Here is a 12,639-nt window from a genome sequence, read left to right as displayed (position 1 = left end):
GAAGTTCATTTTGGTCTGAAGAATTTTTTGCATTTGCCTTTCCTTCTACTTGGAATACTCTTTGCCAGAGTCATTGCATGATTGCTAGGTCTCTAGTAGAGTGGTCTACTATTTAGAATGGTCAGGATAGGCCAGTTTAAGGAAGTACATTTCATTTAGAGTGGTCTCCACCAATTAAATTAAAACAACAGCTTCCATCACATCAGTACACTACTACCATATTTAGTCTTTTCATCGGATGTTATTATGTTATATGTTTATTGCTTAGCTCCTCTCTAGAATGTAATCCTTGAGGGCAGGGGCATAGTTGATATGAAATGTGTATTGGTTGACCATTGACATATATTCAGATTATAATATTAGATAGTTTATTTGTATCAGTGTCATCCAGTGGTATAAAGAATGTTTACAGGTGAGAGAATCATATCTGAGGGGGCACTTGCGATATCAAGACATAATTATGAACTTTCTTTCCTGGATTGATAGAAGTTCCTTTATAAAGAACTATTCCTTTTTTTTTTTTTAAGGAAATTCCTCATATGGAGCTTCCTTTTTTTTTTAATTTATTTATTTATGATAGTCACAGAGAGAGAGACAGAGGCAGAGACATAGGCAGAGGGAGAAGCAGGCTCCATGCACCGGGAGCCCGATGTGGGACTTGATCTTGGGTCTCCAGGATCGCGCCCCAGGCCAAAGGCAGGCGCCAAACCGCTGCGCCACCCAGGGATCCCTAAAGAACTATTCCTAAAGGAGAGGACAACTTAAGCTTATCATGAGGATTTAGTTGATCAAAGATGCTTGTGTTCATCTAACTTATATTTACTATTTCTGGTAAAGCTCTAAGAGCAGTAAATTATAATTTTAAATGACATTGTTAAATAGAAGTTTCCCTTACTAGAGCCACTTTAAATATACTTTAAAGTCATTGCCATCTGAATGGTGTTTCATCCTTGGAAATGGAGCATTGTAGTGCCCATGGGATTTCAAAATAACAGCAATAAGAACAATGCTGTATTAGTTAGATTTTTTAGTGCCCCCTCCAATTTTTTTTTAAATAGTAGTCTTTACTATAATGCCATCCCATTTAGTTGGAAATCAGATTTGATACCTAAGCCTGAGATACCTGAGCCTAACACTTTTTTTTGATGATCTACCCTGCCCCTTCTTGTGGAACCTCCAACTCCTCCAGGAAAAAGATCAGCTTATTTCCAACCGGTCTTTGCCTCAGAGTTTCCTCTGCTATTACCCAGGAGTTAGGAGGAGGGAAGAGGAGGTTTTCTCCAGACTTAACAGCTATAGATTAGCCCACTGTATCTCAGATAATAAATGCTTCATCATTCTTCAGTTGACTTGTCTGGGTCTTACTTCAAGTGGGAAGCGCAGAAGTATATTCAAGCCCACACTTGAAAATGGTGCAATTATGATCTTTCTTTTCTAAATGATGTACTTCTACCAAAGTAGCATATAAATTGTACTTTCTTTTACAGGCCAGTATTAGCTTGTGCTTCTGGACAGTTAGCATTCCCTTTTTTGTTTGCTTGTTTATTTGTTTACACTCTTGGCAATGCAGTTCTCCTTTTTTATTATGTTGTTTAATCAGTGTGTAAAAATACTTAAATAAGAAACTTTAGATCCATTTTTAAAATTTTTCATCTTAATTTTGTTCTAATGTTCTTAGAATGTCAAGATATTTCTTGAGTAATTATTTTAAAAAATACATGTGTTCTAGCTATCATCTGTGAACTTTTTAAGGGCATAGTCTGTCTGCACTTGGGTCATACACAGAATATTGAACAATAGAGGGCATGAGAGAGGAGGACCTTGTCATAGGCAACTCAGGATCACTCCTCAAGTCACAGGATGACAGATCAGTGTTTTAGTTCTGTATTTTCAGTAACTGCCACCTCCAATCCACAGTTCTTTCTCTTTCTACCAGAGATCATGGGAGACTCTGTTAGATACATTATGGAAATAAAGGAACACCATGTCTTGGCCTTTCTCTGTATCACCAGTCTTGTAAGCCTAAAGCACATTCAGACTGACCAACATTCCTAGACTATATGTTCACTACCTGGCTTTGCCATAGCTCTGTGTGAGGTATCTAATGGTATGACTTACCAGTAGTGTAAAGAAATACACAAATATTGTGAAGTTTGCTTTCTATTTTAATTCCATGTTTTGTTTGCTGCTAGTGCTTTGTTAATGCACTCATTTCAGTGGCCTATATGAATAGTCATTAAATAATCAATACCAGACTAAAAAAACTATGTGTTATAGAATAACATTAAAGACAGAACCCAGGAAAAATAGAAATCAGGGCATATGCCTAAAAGGAATCTGGATCAATTTTACAGTATGGGAAAGAATAAATATGAGATTAATATTCCATAAGACTCAGATAATAAATGGATAGTAACCTTGCTGAAGATATGTAATGTTTAACAGCACAAAAAACAAAAACAAACCCCCCCAAATGGTTTGAGGATCAACAGAAACAATACATGGTAACCAAATAGACCATGTATGGTCTTTTATTTCTACCCCACCCTCAACTTTCTCTTTTTATCATTTGGAAAGCTATTTCTCTCTCCATTTCCCATCGAACTATGATGAAAGATATTAAAACTTCTTCCTTTTCTGTATTTCTGTTCCAGTTTAGTTTGGAGGCTTAAAGTCCTCTGAAATAGTCACACTATTGAAGAAACCCCCATGGACTCACCTGAATGCCACCCTTGGCATTATTAGACCACACTTAGATTACTGCACTTGGTTCGGGATATGTTACTACGGGAAATCCATTGACCAATTGGAATTATTTCAGGGGATAACGTCAGAAATGATTTATGAGGAAGGATTAAAAAAGGAGTTATTTATAGCTTGACCAAACAATGACTAAGAGAGCTGACTGTATAAGCATTCAAGGGACGGCAGCACCAAGTCGGGGAGAACTGTGTAAGGGTGGCTTGCTACAGCAGGGGGTGGAAGGCGTAGAATGACAGAGATGAAATTAACAAAGAGAATGGTAGCAGCTGTGAATAAGTAGGGTGATTTAGAGATAGCAGGGTGCTCTCTTAAAAAAAAAGAACACTGTGGAATTTCTGTCACTTATGTTTTTTAAAAAATAAGATTTTGAGGAAATAAAAATAGTTCAGGTAAGAACTGAGGAATGGGATAGGACCTCTTTCTACCAGTCATTGCTATGTTTCCACTGTTAGGTAGAAGAGAAGCAGCAGTTGTGTAATGAAGGGGGGATTATTCTCAAAAAAGTACTTTTAATCAGTGTGTCCTTGACATTTTCAAACAAGAGTGTTCGATACCCTCCCCTCATGGAAAGATACAAACATATATCCATGGTGAAACTCTAACGAAAAGATTAATGTTTATTAACTTGTTCTTTGGAGTCAGCAGCTTTTCAGAACAAGATGCTATTATTTTTTGGCATTCTATTTCAATATTTGAAAAGATCTGTGGATCTTTCTGCATAGGGTAGAAATTAGTTTATTCTGAAGATTTAAAAACAAAGATTCATATATTTTATAAAACGTCTTGGTTTGAACATCTTCATAAAGACTTATGTTTCTCATTTTTATGGGAATTTGTTTTTGCTTGTAATCGATTTCTAAATTCCAGAAATGCAAAGACTGCACTGAAAGAGGTGGCAGCTGACAAAATTGCAGTCTTTGACCTTCTGATGCAAGTTTAGTAACTAATCTGGAAAATAATGAACTGCAATTAATGAAATCTCTACTCATATTCAAGTGTGTTTCTCAGACAGCACATAAAATAATTGAAAGAACTTCCTGCTCTCTAATTAGTTAGATTGAATTAATTTGGCATAATAGCTTTTTTCATGTATCTAGAAGTTTGTGTTCAGATGAAGCTATTTATGTACTTCAAACCGTAGGACTCCAAATGGCATCTTTGGTTCATCTAGAGAATTAAAGAGTTAATAATATTCAGTTTAACTTCCACCATCAAGAGCACGGTCACATTTCTGGCCTATGTTTGTGTTACGGCCTATCCCTTTTCAGTGTCCTGCACTTCACTGGGGACTGTCTTGTCAACCACAGGGATATTTTTCTCCATTTTCAACACTGCTTCCACTGTAGAGGATGGACAAAGACTTGAGGGGCGAGAGCAGCACTCTGCACTTCTCTGATGCTGATTGAGAAGATGCCTATGTAGTTAGTGATATCGTCTTTCATGTTTGTGACCCTTCTATATATAAAATGGGAAAAAATAAACCAACTACTAGTTCTTCCCTTGTGCACAAAGATGGTGTTTTAGGGCTACTCATACTTGGACGCCTTTGATAAAACAAACCATATAAATGGTTATCCTTATGTCATCATCACCAATGGTTCGTCATCATAACTAATTAAAATAAGAAAGAAGGATTTATGCCTTGTTTTCTAGTCTTCAGTGTTCCTTAATTGTTCAGTTATTTTAAAAATAATGTATATGGGGGGTGCCTGGGTGGTTCAGTGGGTTAAGCCCCTGCCTTTGGCTCAGGTCATGGTCTCAGGGTCCTGGAATCAAGCCCAGCATTGGGTTTCTTGCTCAGAGGGGAATCTGCTTCTCCTCTCCCTCTGCTCCTCCACCTTGCATATGTGCACTCACTCTGCTTCAAATAAATAAATCTTTAAATAAATAAACCTTTAAAAAATTTAAAAGGAGCTCCTGGATTGCTCAGTGGTTGAGCGTCTGCCTCTGGCTCAGGTCGTGATCCAAGGGTCCTGGGATGGAGTCCTGCGTTGGGCTCCCCGTGGGGAGCCTGCTTCTCCCTCTGCCTGTGTCTCTGCCTCTCTCTTTGTGTCTCTCATGAATAAATAAATAAAATCTTTTAAAAATATATTTAAAAAAATAATAATGTATATGAGCATTTCCCCCCTGTAATTTTGTAAGTACCACACATAATAAGTATATTTGGATGTGTTATGCTACATTTACTTGTTCTTGAGTTAACAGGCAAGTTTGCACAGGCTTTCTTGAGTACAAAATTTTTTTTTTAAATTTTTTAATTCAAGGCAAATGATTTCCATTCAGTTGCTTTAGGGATGAATTCTTAGGCACTTTTACTACTGATAGTTTCCTCAAATCATAACATTTTGCTCTCTTCACGCCAGAAATGTATGGATACTGTTTTGACAGGTAGTGAGTTGACAGGGTTGTCTTCACAATCAGATATAGGAGTTTAAATAGTGAAAATAAGAGTTTCTCAGGCAGTACAGAAGTTGGTTGAAGAGAGCTTAGTCTCTCTCTCTCTTTTTTTTTTAAACATTTTATTTATTTATTCATGAGAAACTCAGGGAGAGAGAGAGGCAGAGACACAGACAGAGGAAAAAGCAGGCTCCATGCAGGGAGCCCAACATGGGACTCGATCCCGGGACTCCAGGATCATGCCCCGGGCCAAAGGCAGGCGCTAAATCGCTGAGCCACCCAGGGATCCCCTGACCTTAGTCTCTTTATTCAGAAATTGTTGTTGTGGACTTTTGTATGAGTCTCTAGATTAGAGATTGGCTCACTTTTTTTTGTGAAGGGCCATATAGTATTATTTGAGGCTTTACAGTCCTGTCAAAACTAGCCATAGATAGTACTTGTAATAAGTGAGTCTGAATGTATTTTAAGAAAATTTTATTTATAACCCCCAAATTTGAATTTAATATAGTGTTTTCATATCACAAGTATTCTTTTATTTCAGTAATTTGAAAATGTAAAAACTATTCTTCACTTACTAGATATGCCATACAGGTAATAGTCTAGATTTAGACCCTATTTAATTTTTTTTTTTCTTAAGAGAATGTGTGAAAGGGGGATGGTGTGGGGGAGATGGGGAGAGAGAGAGAAGATTACAAGTAGGCTGCATGATCAGCATGGAGCCCCACGGACATGGTCAGGACATCATGACCTGAGCCAAAACCAAGAGTTGGACACTTAACTGACCCTCAGGCGCCCCAAAGATTTTTAAGATTCACAAATATTCTGTCTTCTGAGTAGATATCCTTCATAGATACTTGGAAAACTATTAACCACTATTTTGAATAAAGTGAAATTACATTCTTTTTTTAAAAAAAATGTTTGTTTTTTGAAATTTTATTTGCTTGAGGAATGCCTGCGTGGCTTAGTGGTTGAGTGTCTACCTTTGTCTCAGGTCATAGTCCTGGGGTTCTGGAATTGAGTTCCTACAGGAAGCTTGCTTCTCCCTCTGCCTATGTCTCTGCCTCTCTCTGTGTGTCTCTCATGAATAAACAAACAAACAAAAAGCTTTAAAAAAAGATTTTCTTGAGAAAGAGTAAGCAAGAAGAGTGAGAGCATGCGTGCACTGGAGGGGAGGCAGAGGGACAGGGAGAAGCAGACTCCCCGCTGAGCAGGGAGCCCATAGGACTCAATTCCAGGACCTGAGCCAAAGGCAGAGGCTTAACTGACTGAGCCTCCCAGGTGCCCCATAAGTTGTTCTTTTCACATCAGTGTTTAAGTGACTGTTAACAATTCTCATGTGGAAGTTTAAAAAGTAAACTGGATTTCATAAAAATCAGAATCCTTTCTGACAACTCCAGAAATATTCATATTTTCTATATGTAGTACCTCAAATAAGTTGAACTAACACATATATAAGTAATATGGTGAAATAAAAAGTCTGTTTTGACGGTCTTACTCACTTTTACCCACTGATAAAATAGTTTACGTATTGATCAAAGAAATAGGCCTCTTAGTTGTTTTTTATAATTAAATTTAAATGGGAATATCAGATATTAGGCTCTGAGTGCCTATTTCTGAGGAGCATAGGAACTCTGTGTGAGGTTTTGTTCATACTGTATTCCCCCCAGCTGTTAGCACAGTCTTTGGAATATAGCAGCACCTGATACATGTTTGTGAATGAGTAAATTTACAATATCTAAGGTTCTTTATTTGAAAGAAAATGGAATCAGTATTGTATCCTGACTGGTTTGGGGACTGATAACACAAGTAAAATCTTTTGATTTATATCTTACATCAGGTATAATTGTTGATTGTTTAAAACTGGGCTTATATAGTAAGCAAAACTAGAAGTATCTTGGAAAACACCACAACATTCCAGTGATTAGGAAAACCATAGTATTTTACAAATGTGCTGAATGTTTACTGTGCGCTGAGGATTTTACATGCATTAGCTCAACAGTGGTGCTGAATTAGATCAGTGCTGTCCAGTAGAAATTTGTGAACCACACGTGATATTTTAAATTTTCTGGTAAGCGCCTTTAAAAAAGTAAAAAGAAATAACTCAAATTAATTTTAGTAATATAATTTACTTAGTTATAATCATAATATTGTCATTTCAATCTGTAATCAATATAAAAATTTACTGAGATATTTTCCCTTTTTTCCCTGTAAAGTTCTTGAAATTAAGTGTGTAGTTTTACATTTCTAGCACATCTTAATTTGCATACTAAATTTTTGTTGCAAAAACTTCACTTCCTCAGTCAAATAGGCTGCATTTCAAGTGGTCAGTAAGCACATAGAGCTGGTGGCCACCATGGCACAGAGTTAGAGGGTGATATTAGATACTCAGATATTGAGGAAACTGAGACTCAGGTAGATTAAGCACCTTGTCTCAGGTTACAGAGCCTAGTGAGTGGCATACTGAGATTTATATTCAAGAAGCAAAGTTGCATGCACAGTTGTGATATTAAGAGATTTCACTGGATCTGATTAGAAATATGCGAGTGATTATATTGTAGAATGAATGAGTCTAAAGTATTTGAGGAAGGAACTGGTCAAGACATGGAAATACAGAATAGGGCCTATTTGTTGTGTTTTTTTTAAGATTTTATTTATTTGACAGAGAGAGAAAGAGAACAAGCAGGTGGAACAGCAGAGGGAGAGGGAGAAGCAGGCTCTCTGCCAAGCAGGGAGCCCGATGTGGGGCTCCATCCCAGGATCCTGAGATCATGGCCTGAGCCAAAGGCAGATGTTTAACCGACTGAGCCACCCAGGCATCCCTGTATTTTCTTTTCTTGCCCATTCCTTTCTTTAAAAAATTATCTGTAGGGGTGCCTGGGTGGCTCAATTGGTTTAGCGTCTGACTTCTGCTTGGGTCATGATCCTGGGGACCTGGGACTCAGCCCATGTTTGGCTCTGCACTCAATGGGAAGTCTGCTTCCCATTTCCCTCTCCCTCTGCCCCTCCCCCTGCTCATCCCCTCTCTCTGTCTGTCTGTCTCTCAAATAAATAAATCAATAAAATCTTTTAAAAATATTATCTGTGGGCAATGGGGAATCATTGACTGCTTTATAGCAGGAGAGTGATGTGATCAAATTTGCATTTCAGGAAGCTCTTCTGACTGCAATTTGGAGGGCAATTTGGAGGGCAGACTTGAAGACTGAATCTCTTCAAGTCTATTTAGAAAACCTCATGAGGCATTGTAATATTGGGCAGAAAAATTAAGTCACCTTCCCATGCCTGGCACATTGATACTTTCATGTCACTGATTGAAAGGGGCATGTGGCAGGTAGGGTAAAAGTGTGTCTGGCAGGGACCAGCTGGCAGCCACCTGTCATCCTCCCTGGGAGGCATTGCTTAGAGAATGCATGTGGGCTGGATTACCACCTTCCAGATGTGCAACCCCAGAGGTGACCAGGTTTGCATGAACAAATGACTGATGGGTCAGGTAAAATGCTGAGTTACTTATTTAAAATAAGAAATATAATTTCCAGATGGACAAAAGTGCTGGTGTCATCATAAAAACATGCTCTTCACCAGATCACCTGTAAAGCCAGAGTGTGAATCCTGAGGCTGCTTGGTGAGTGGGGAGCTGCTCGTGTGAGCCAGATCCCGCAGGCAACTGAAGTGTCAGTCTCTGGACCAGTGCCGGGTGTTTCCTACAGCTTTCCTCCTGTGACTTTGCAGTGCCCCTTCTTCCAGTCTAACCACCCTGCCTCTGATTAACATAACCTTTAAAAAGTATGTTTATATTGATTAGGTTATTGCTGAGTCTTGATCTTTAGGTAATTGTACGTGTCTGTTTTTATCCATTGTTTGTAACTTTTATCAGAACATATTCAAAGATTAGGAAGTATTTTGTTTATATGGACTCCCCTTTCTTGGTTTTGTTTATTTTTCTCACATTAGCACCATGAAAATCCCAGGTTGTCTACTGGTTATTTGTAGGCAAGGTAAATTGTATATCTTATATTCTTATGCTTGGATTTAAATGATTGGTTAGAATTGTACAAAAAGGGGGTGCCTGGCTGGTTCAGTCAGTAGAATGTGTGATGCTTGCTTTTGGGGTTGTAAGTTTGAGCTCCAGGTTCAGTGTAGAAATTACATAAAGAAACATAATCTTTAAAAAAAGACATAGAGGATTATACTTGCTTAGACCCCATTGGAAGATGACATTTAAGAATTTATCCGATTCAGGGTAAGGGGTGATTATGAGGAGAGGTTCATTTTCAAACAAGAAAAAAATGCATCAGAAAATTCAGTAGTCTTGGAACAAAGTGATTATTTTTTGCTTTAAAATATTTCTCCCCTCTACCTACCCAAATGCCCAAATTTCAGAATGTCTTATCTTTCCCAAATTATCTGTAACTGTACAATTTGGCCTTCTTCATGTCACTTAAGTAATTGATTTGTTCACTTAATGTATGTATTTATTCGTTCAACAAACATGAAGTTATTCATTTATGTACAGGAATACAGAGATGAATGAACCCTAACTCTACCCTTGGGAATGCTAAATAGGGTGATGTTCTGGATGCTGTAATACACGTATGTCTGGGGCTGGCACGGTGAAGGCAATTTCAGGAAGTGGATCACACTCGAGCTAAGACAGATATGAATAGGAGCTCACCAGGTAGAACATGATTCCCTAGGGAAAAGAAAGAGCTCGAGGAATGCTCTGGCAAAGCAGTGTAATCAGTTCAGAGTGGGGTTAGCATAACAAGCCAAGGAGAGGGTCCAGCCTCTAGAGAGGTGAGGGTCTATGTATTGCCAAGGTGTTAAAACTTTGTTTTAGGCAGGGGGATCTCCCAATGACTCATATGCCTAGTTGAAATTCTGAGCTGATCTGCCCTGTTTTCTTCATTCATGTGACATATGAAAACCAGAGTTTAAAAATGACAGGCTGTGGGGCACCTGGGTGGCTCTGTGGTTGACTGCCTGCCTTTGGCTCAGGTCATGATCCTGGGGTCCTGGGATCGAGTCCTGTATCAGGCTCCCTGCATGGAGCCTGCTTCTCCCTCTGCCTGTGTCTCTGCCTCTCTCTCTGTGTCTCTCATGAATAAGTAAATAAAATCTTAAAAAAAAAATGACAGGCTGTGATACAAGAATGACCCTCATCTTCTCCCTGAAATACTTCTAAGCAGTTCTCTTCTTGTAACCTACTCATCTGCCTAGCTCTAGTGATGCTCGGCAGACAGCATGATTGCAGGTTCAGCTGATGCTTGAGAAGTTGGTCCTTTTCCATCTCTGTCACTGACTCACTGGGCAGCCTGGATGCCTGTAACCATTAGGTGACTGTCTCTGAGCCTTGCTTTCTGTAGTGTGAGATGTGGATAATTACACTTATATTCGCTTGCCTCGTGGGACTTCTCCTTAATATTTATAGCTGCAAAATACTTTGCAGTCATTTTTATTAATAGTTGCCAGATGTGTCGTAAGGATTAATGAACTTATGATCTGAAATGTTTTGAGCTCCTGAAATAGGAGGCAACTGCCTGCACAGGGGATATGTAAAAGAGCATTAAAATGCAAACAATACACATTTGGAAATTTGAGTTCTTAGGTGTGAAGGACAAATGGCACACTTAAGATTTCAGTACACTTTGTAGGTATTTTTGGTCTCCTTAATGAAATTCCTGAATTCATCACAGGCCATTGGTAAACACAGAAGGCAGGGTCCCCACACCCTGGCGCATAGGCACATGCACAGGTGCACACACACACATGCATCCGGGTTCTCCTGATACCACTGTGACCCTCCCTCTGGTCACTCATCCTTCCTGGGCATCATCTTTGTTTCCCCAGCCTCCCCAGCCAGTTGTTTCCAAGTGTTCAGTCATCTTCTCATATCTAGGTTTTCATTTCCTTTTCCTTTTATCATCTAAGTTCAGGCTCTAATTAGCTCTCCACCAAACCACTGAAGCAACTTCTTAATTGATCTTTCCCTGTTTCGTTCATATCTCCCCCATTTTTAGGGGTGAATCTCCTCTAAGCACAACCCTTATCACCGCTCATTCATTTACCTTTGATAGCTCATTACTGAGGGTGAAAACCATAAAAGCTCATGAGGTCTCCTGCACGTGGCCCTAACCTGCTTCCCTCCGCCCTGTGCAGGTCGCTCTAGATCATTCTCTCTTCCCCAAGACCTCCTGGAAGATTGAGTAGCCTTTCTTGGGGCAGAGGTGGCGGTAGACGGAACGCATCAGGCCCACAAAACACCCTGCCTCCGCCGTGTCATTACTCATGTTCGAAGTGGCCTTCTGCCCCTGGAAAAGCCGTTCAGTCTTCAGGGCCTGTCTCAAAGTGAAATCGCCCCCATGAGGGTATTCTAGGCCTGCTTCATTTATCATCCCTTCCTCCTCTGAAACTTCTCTGCGTTTGAAGCTGTCACTCTAATATCTATCAGTTTCCTCAGTGTTTCAGTTATTTTCATATGTGTCCTTGCCAGTCTGCTGAGAGCTAGGCCTGTGATTTTGTGATCTTTGTGTTCTTCACAGCACTTGTTGGAATGCCTTGTACCCTGTGGGACCTGAGTCTTTGTTGAACTGAATTTGTACATTGATTCAGAGTCCCAGTTATCTTCTTCATGTAGGACAGTCTTTTTTTTTTTTTTAAAGATTTTATTTATTGATTAATGAGAGACACACACAGAGAGAGCAGAGACATAGGCAGAGGGAGAAGCAGGCTTCCTGTGGGGAGACTGATGTGGCACTCAGTCCCAGCACTCCGGGATCACCACCTGAGCCAAAGGCAGAGGCTCAACCACTGAGCCACCCAGGTACCCCCACGTAGGACAGTCTTATGGACAAATTTGAAATGCATAGAATACTAGTGAAGCCATCTGTGCTTGTCACCTAGCTTCAGTAAAAATCAAAAGCCAATTTTATATGCCTGTACCCCATCCTTTTCAGCATGAACCTTTCATTCAAAGTCCTCCATTGGAGAAGTATCTATATGATGCTTATTTGGCCAGTGCTGGTTTGGTAGCCACCATCACTTTGCTTCCCACAGAGGGAGCCCCACGAAGTTACCAGCAGGTGAACCAGAGAAGTAGGTGTGCTCAAAGTACTTGACAGTACACTCAGGATCCACTCAGACACCATCCCATCTTATTTTTGGCACTATTTTTAGCCACTTCACACATGTGTCATCATCCTGTGTCCTGCTTCTCCCTTCCTCTGAATAGTAGGCTTGGGGTGGGCCTGTTGATGAGGCAGATGGTGAAGTTGTGTTGGTGAAGAAGTGCTTGGTGAAGAAGTGATCATTGGGGGTGACTGATGGTGTTGGGAAATGTAAGGGCAGATGTGATGTCTCAGCATGGTGGCCTGGAGCCATGACATGGGGTCCTGGGTACCAGGAAGCCTGTGTGTCCGTGGATGATATGGTGTCACAGGCAGGCTTGTCCCTTCATTCATGTCAGATTTTTTTTTTTTAACCATT

At 39.8% G+C, this 12,639-nt stretch overlaps 1 protein-coding gene across 1 annotated transcript in view; it reads left to right on the top strand.

Annotated features, from left to right (window-relative positions):
* KIF13B (kinesin family member 13B) overlaps positions 1–12,639 on the top strand; it is a 198,512-nt gene that overhangs the window by 173,000 nt on the left and 12,873 nt on the right. The window lies entirely within an intron of this gene.

Source organism: Nyctereutes procyonoides, unplaced genomic scaffold, assembly GCF_905146905.1.
Source record: "Nyctereutes procyonoides isolate TBG_1078 unplaced genomic scaffold, NYPRO_anot_genome, whole genome shotgun sequence".
NCBI classification, from domain to species: Eukaryota; Metazoa; Chordata; class Mammalia; order Carnivora; family Canidae; genus Nyctereutes; species Nyctereutes procyonoides.
This window is presented reverse-complemented; position numbering and strand designations above follow the sequence as displayed.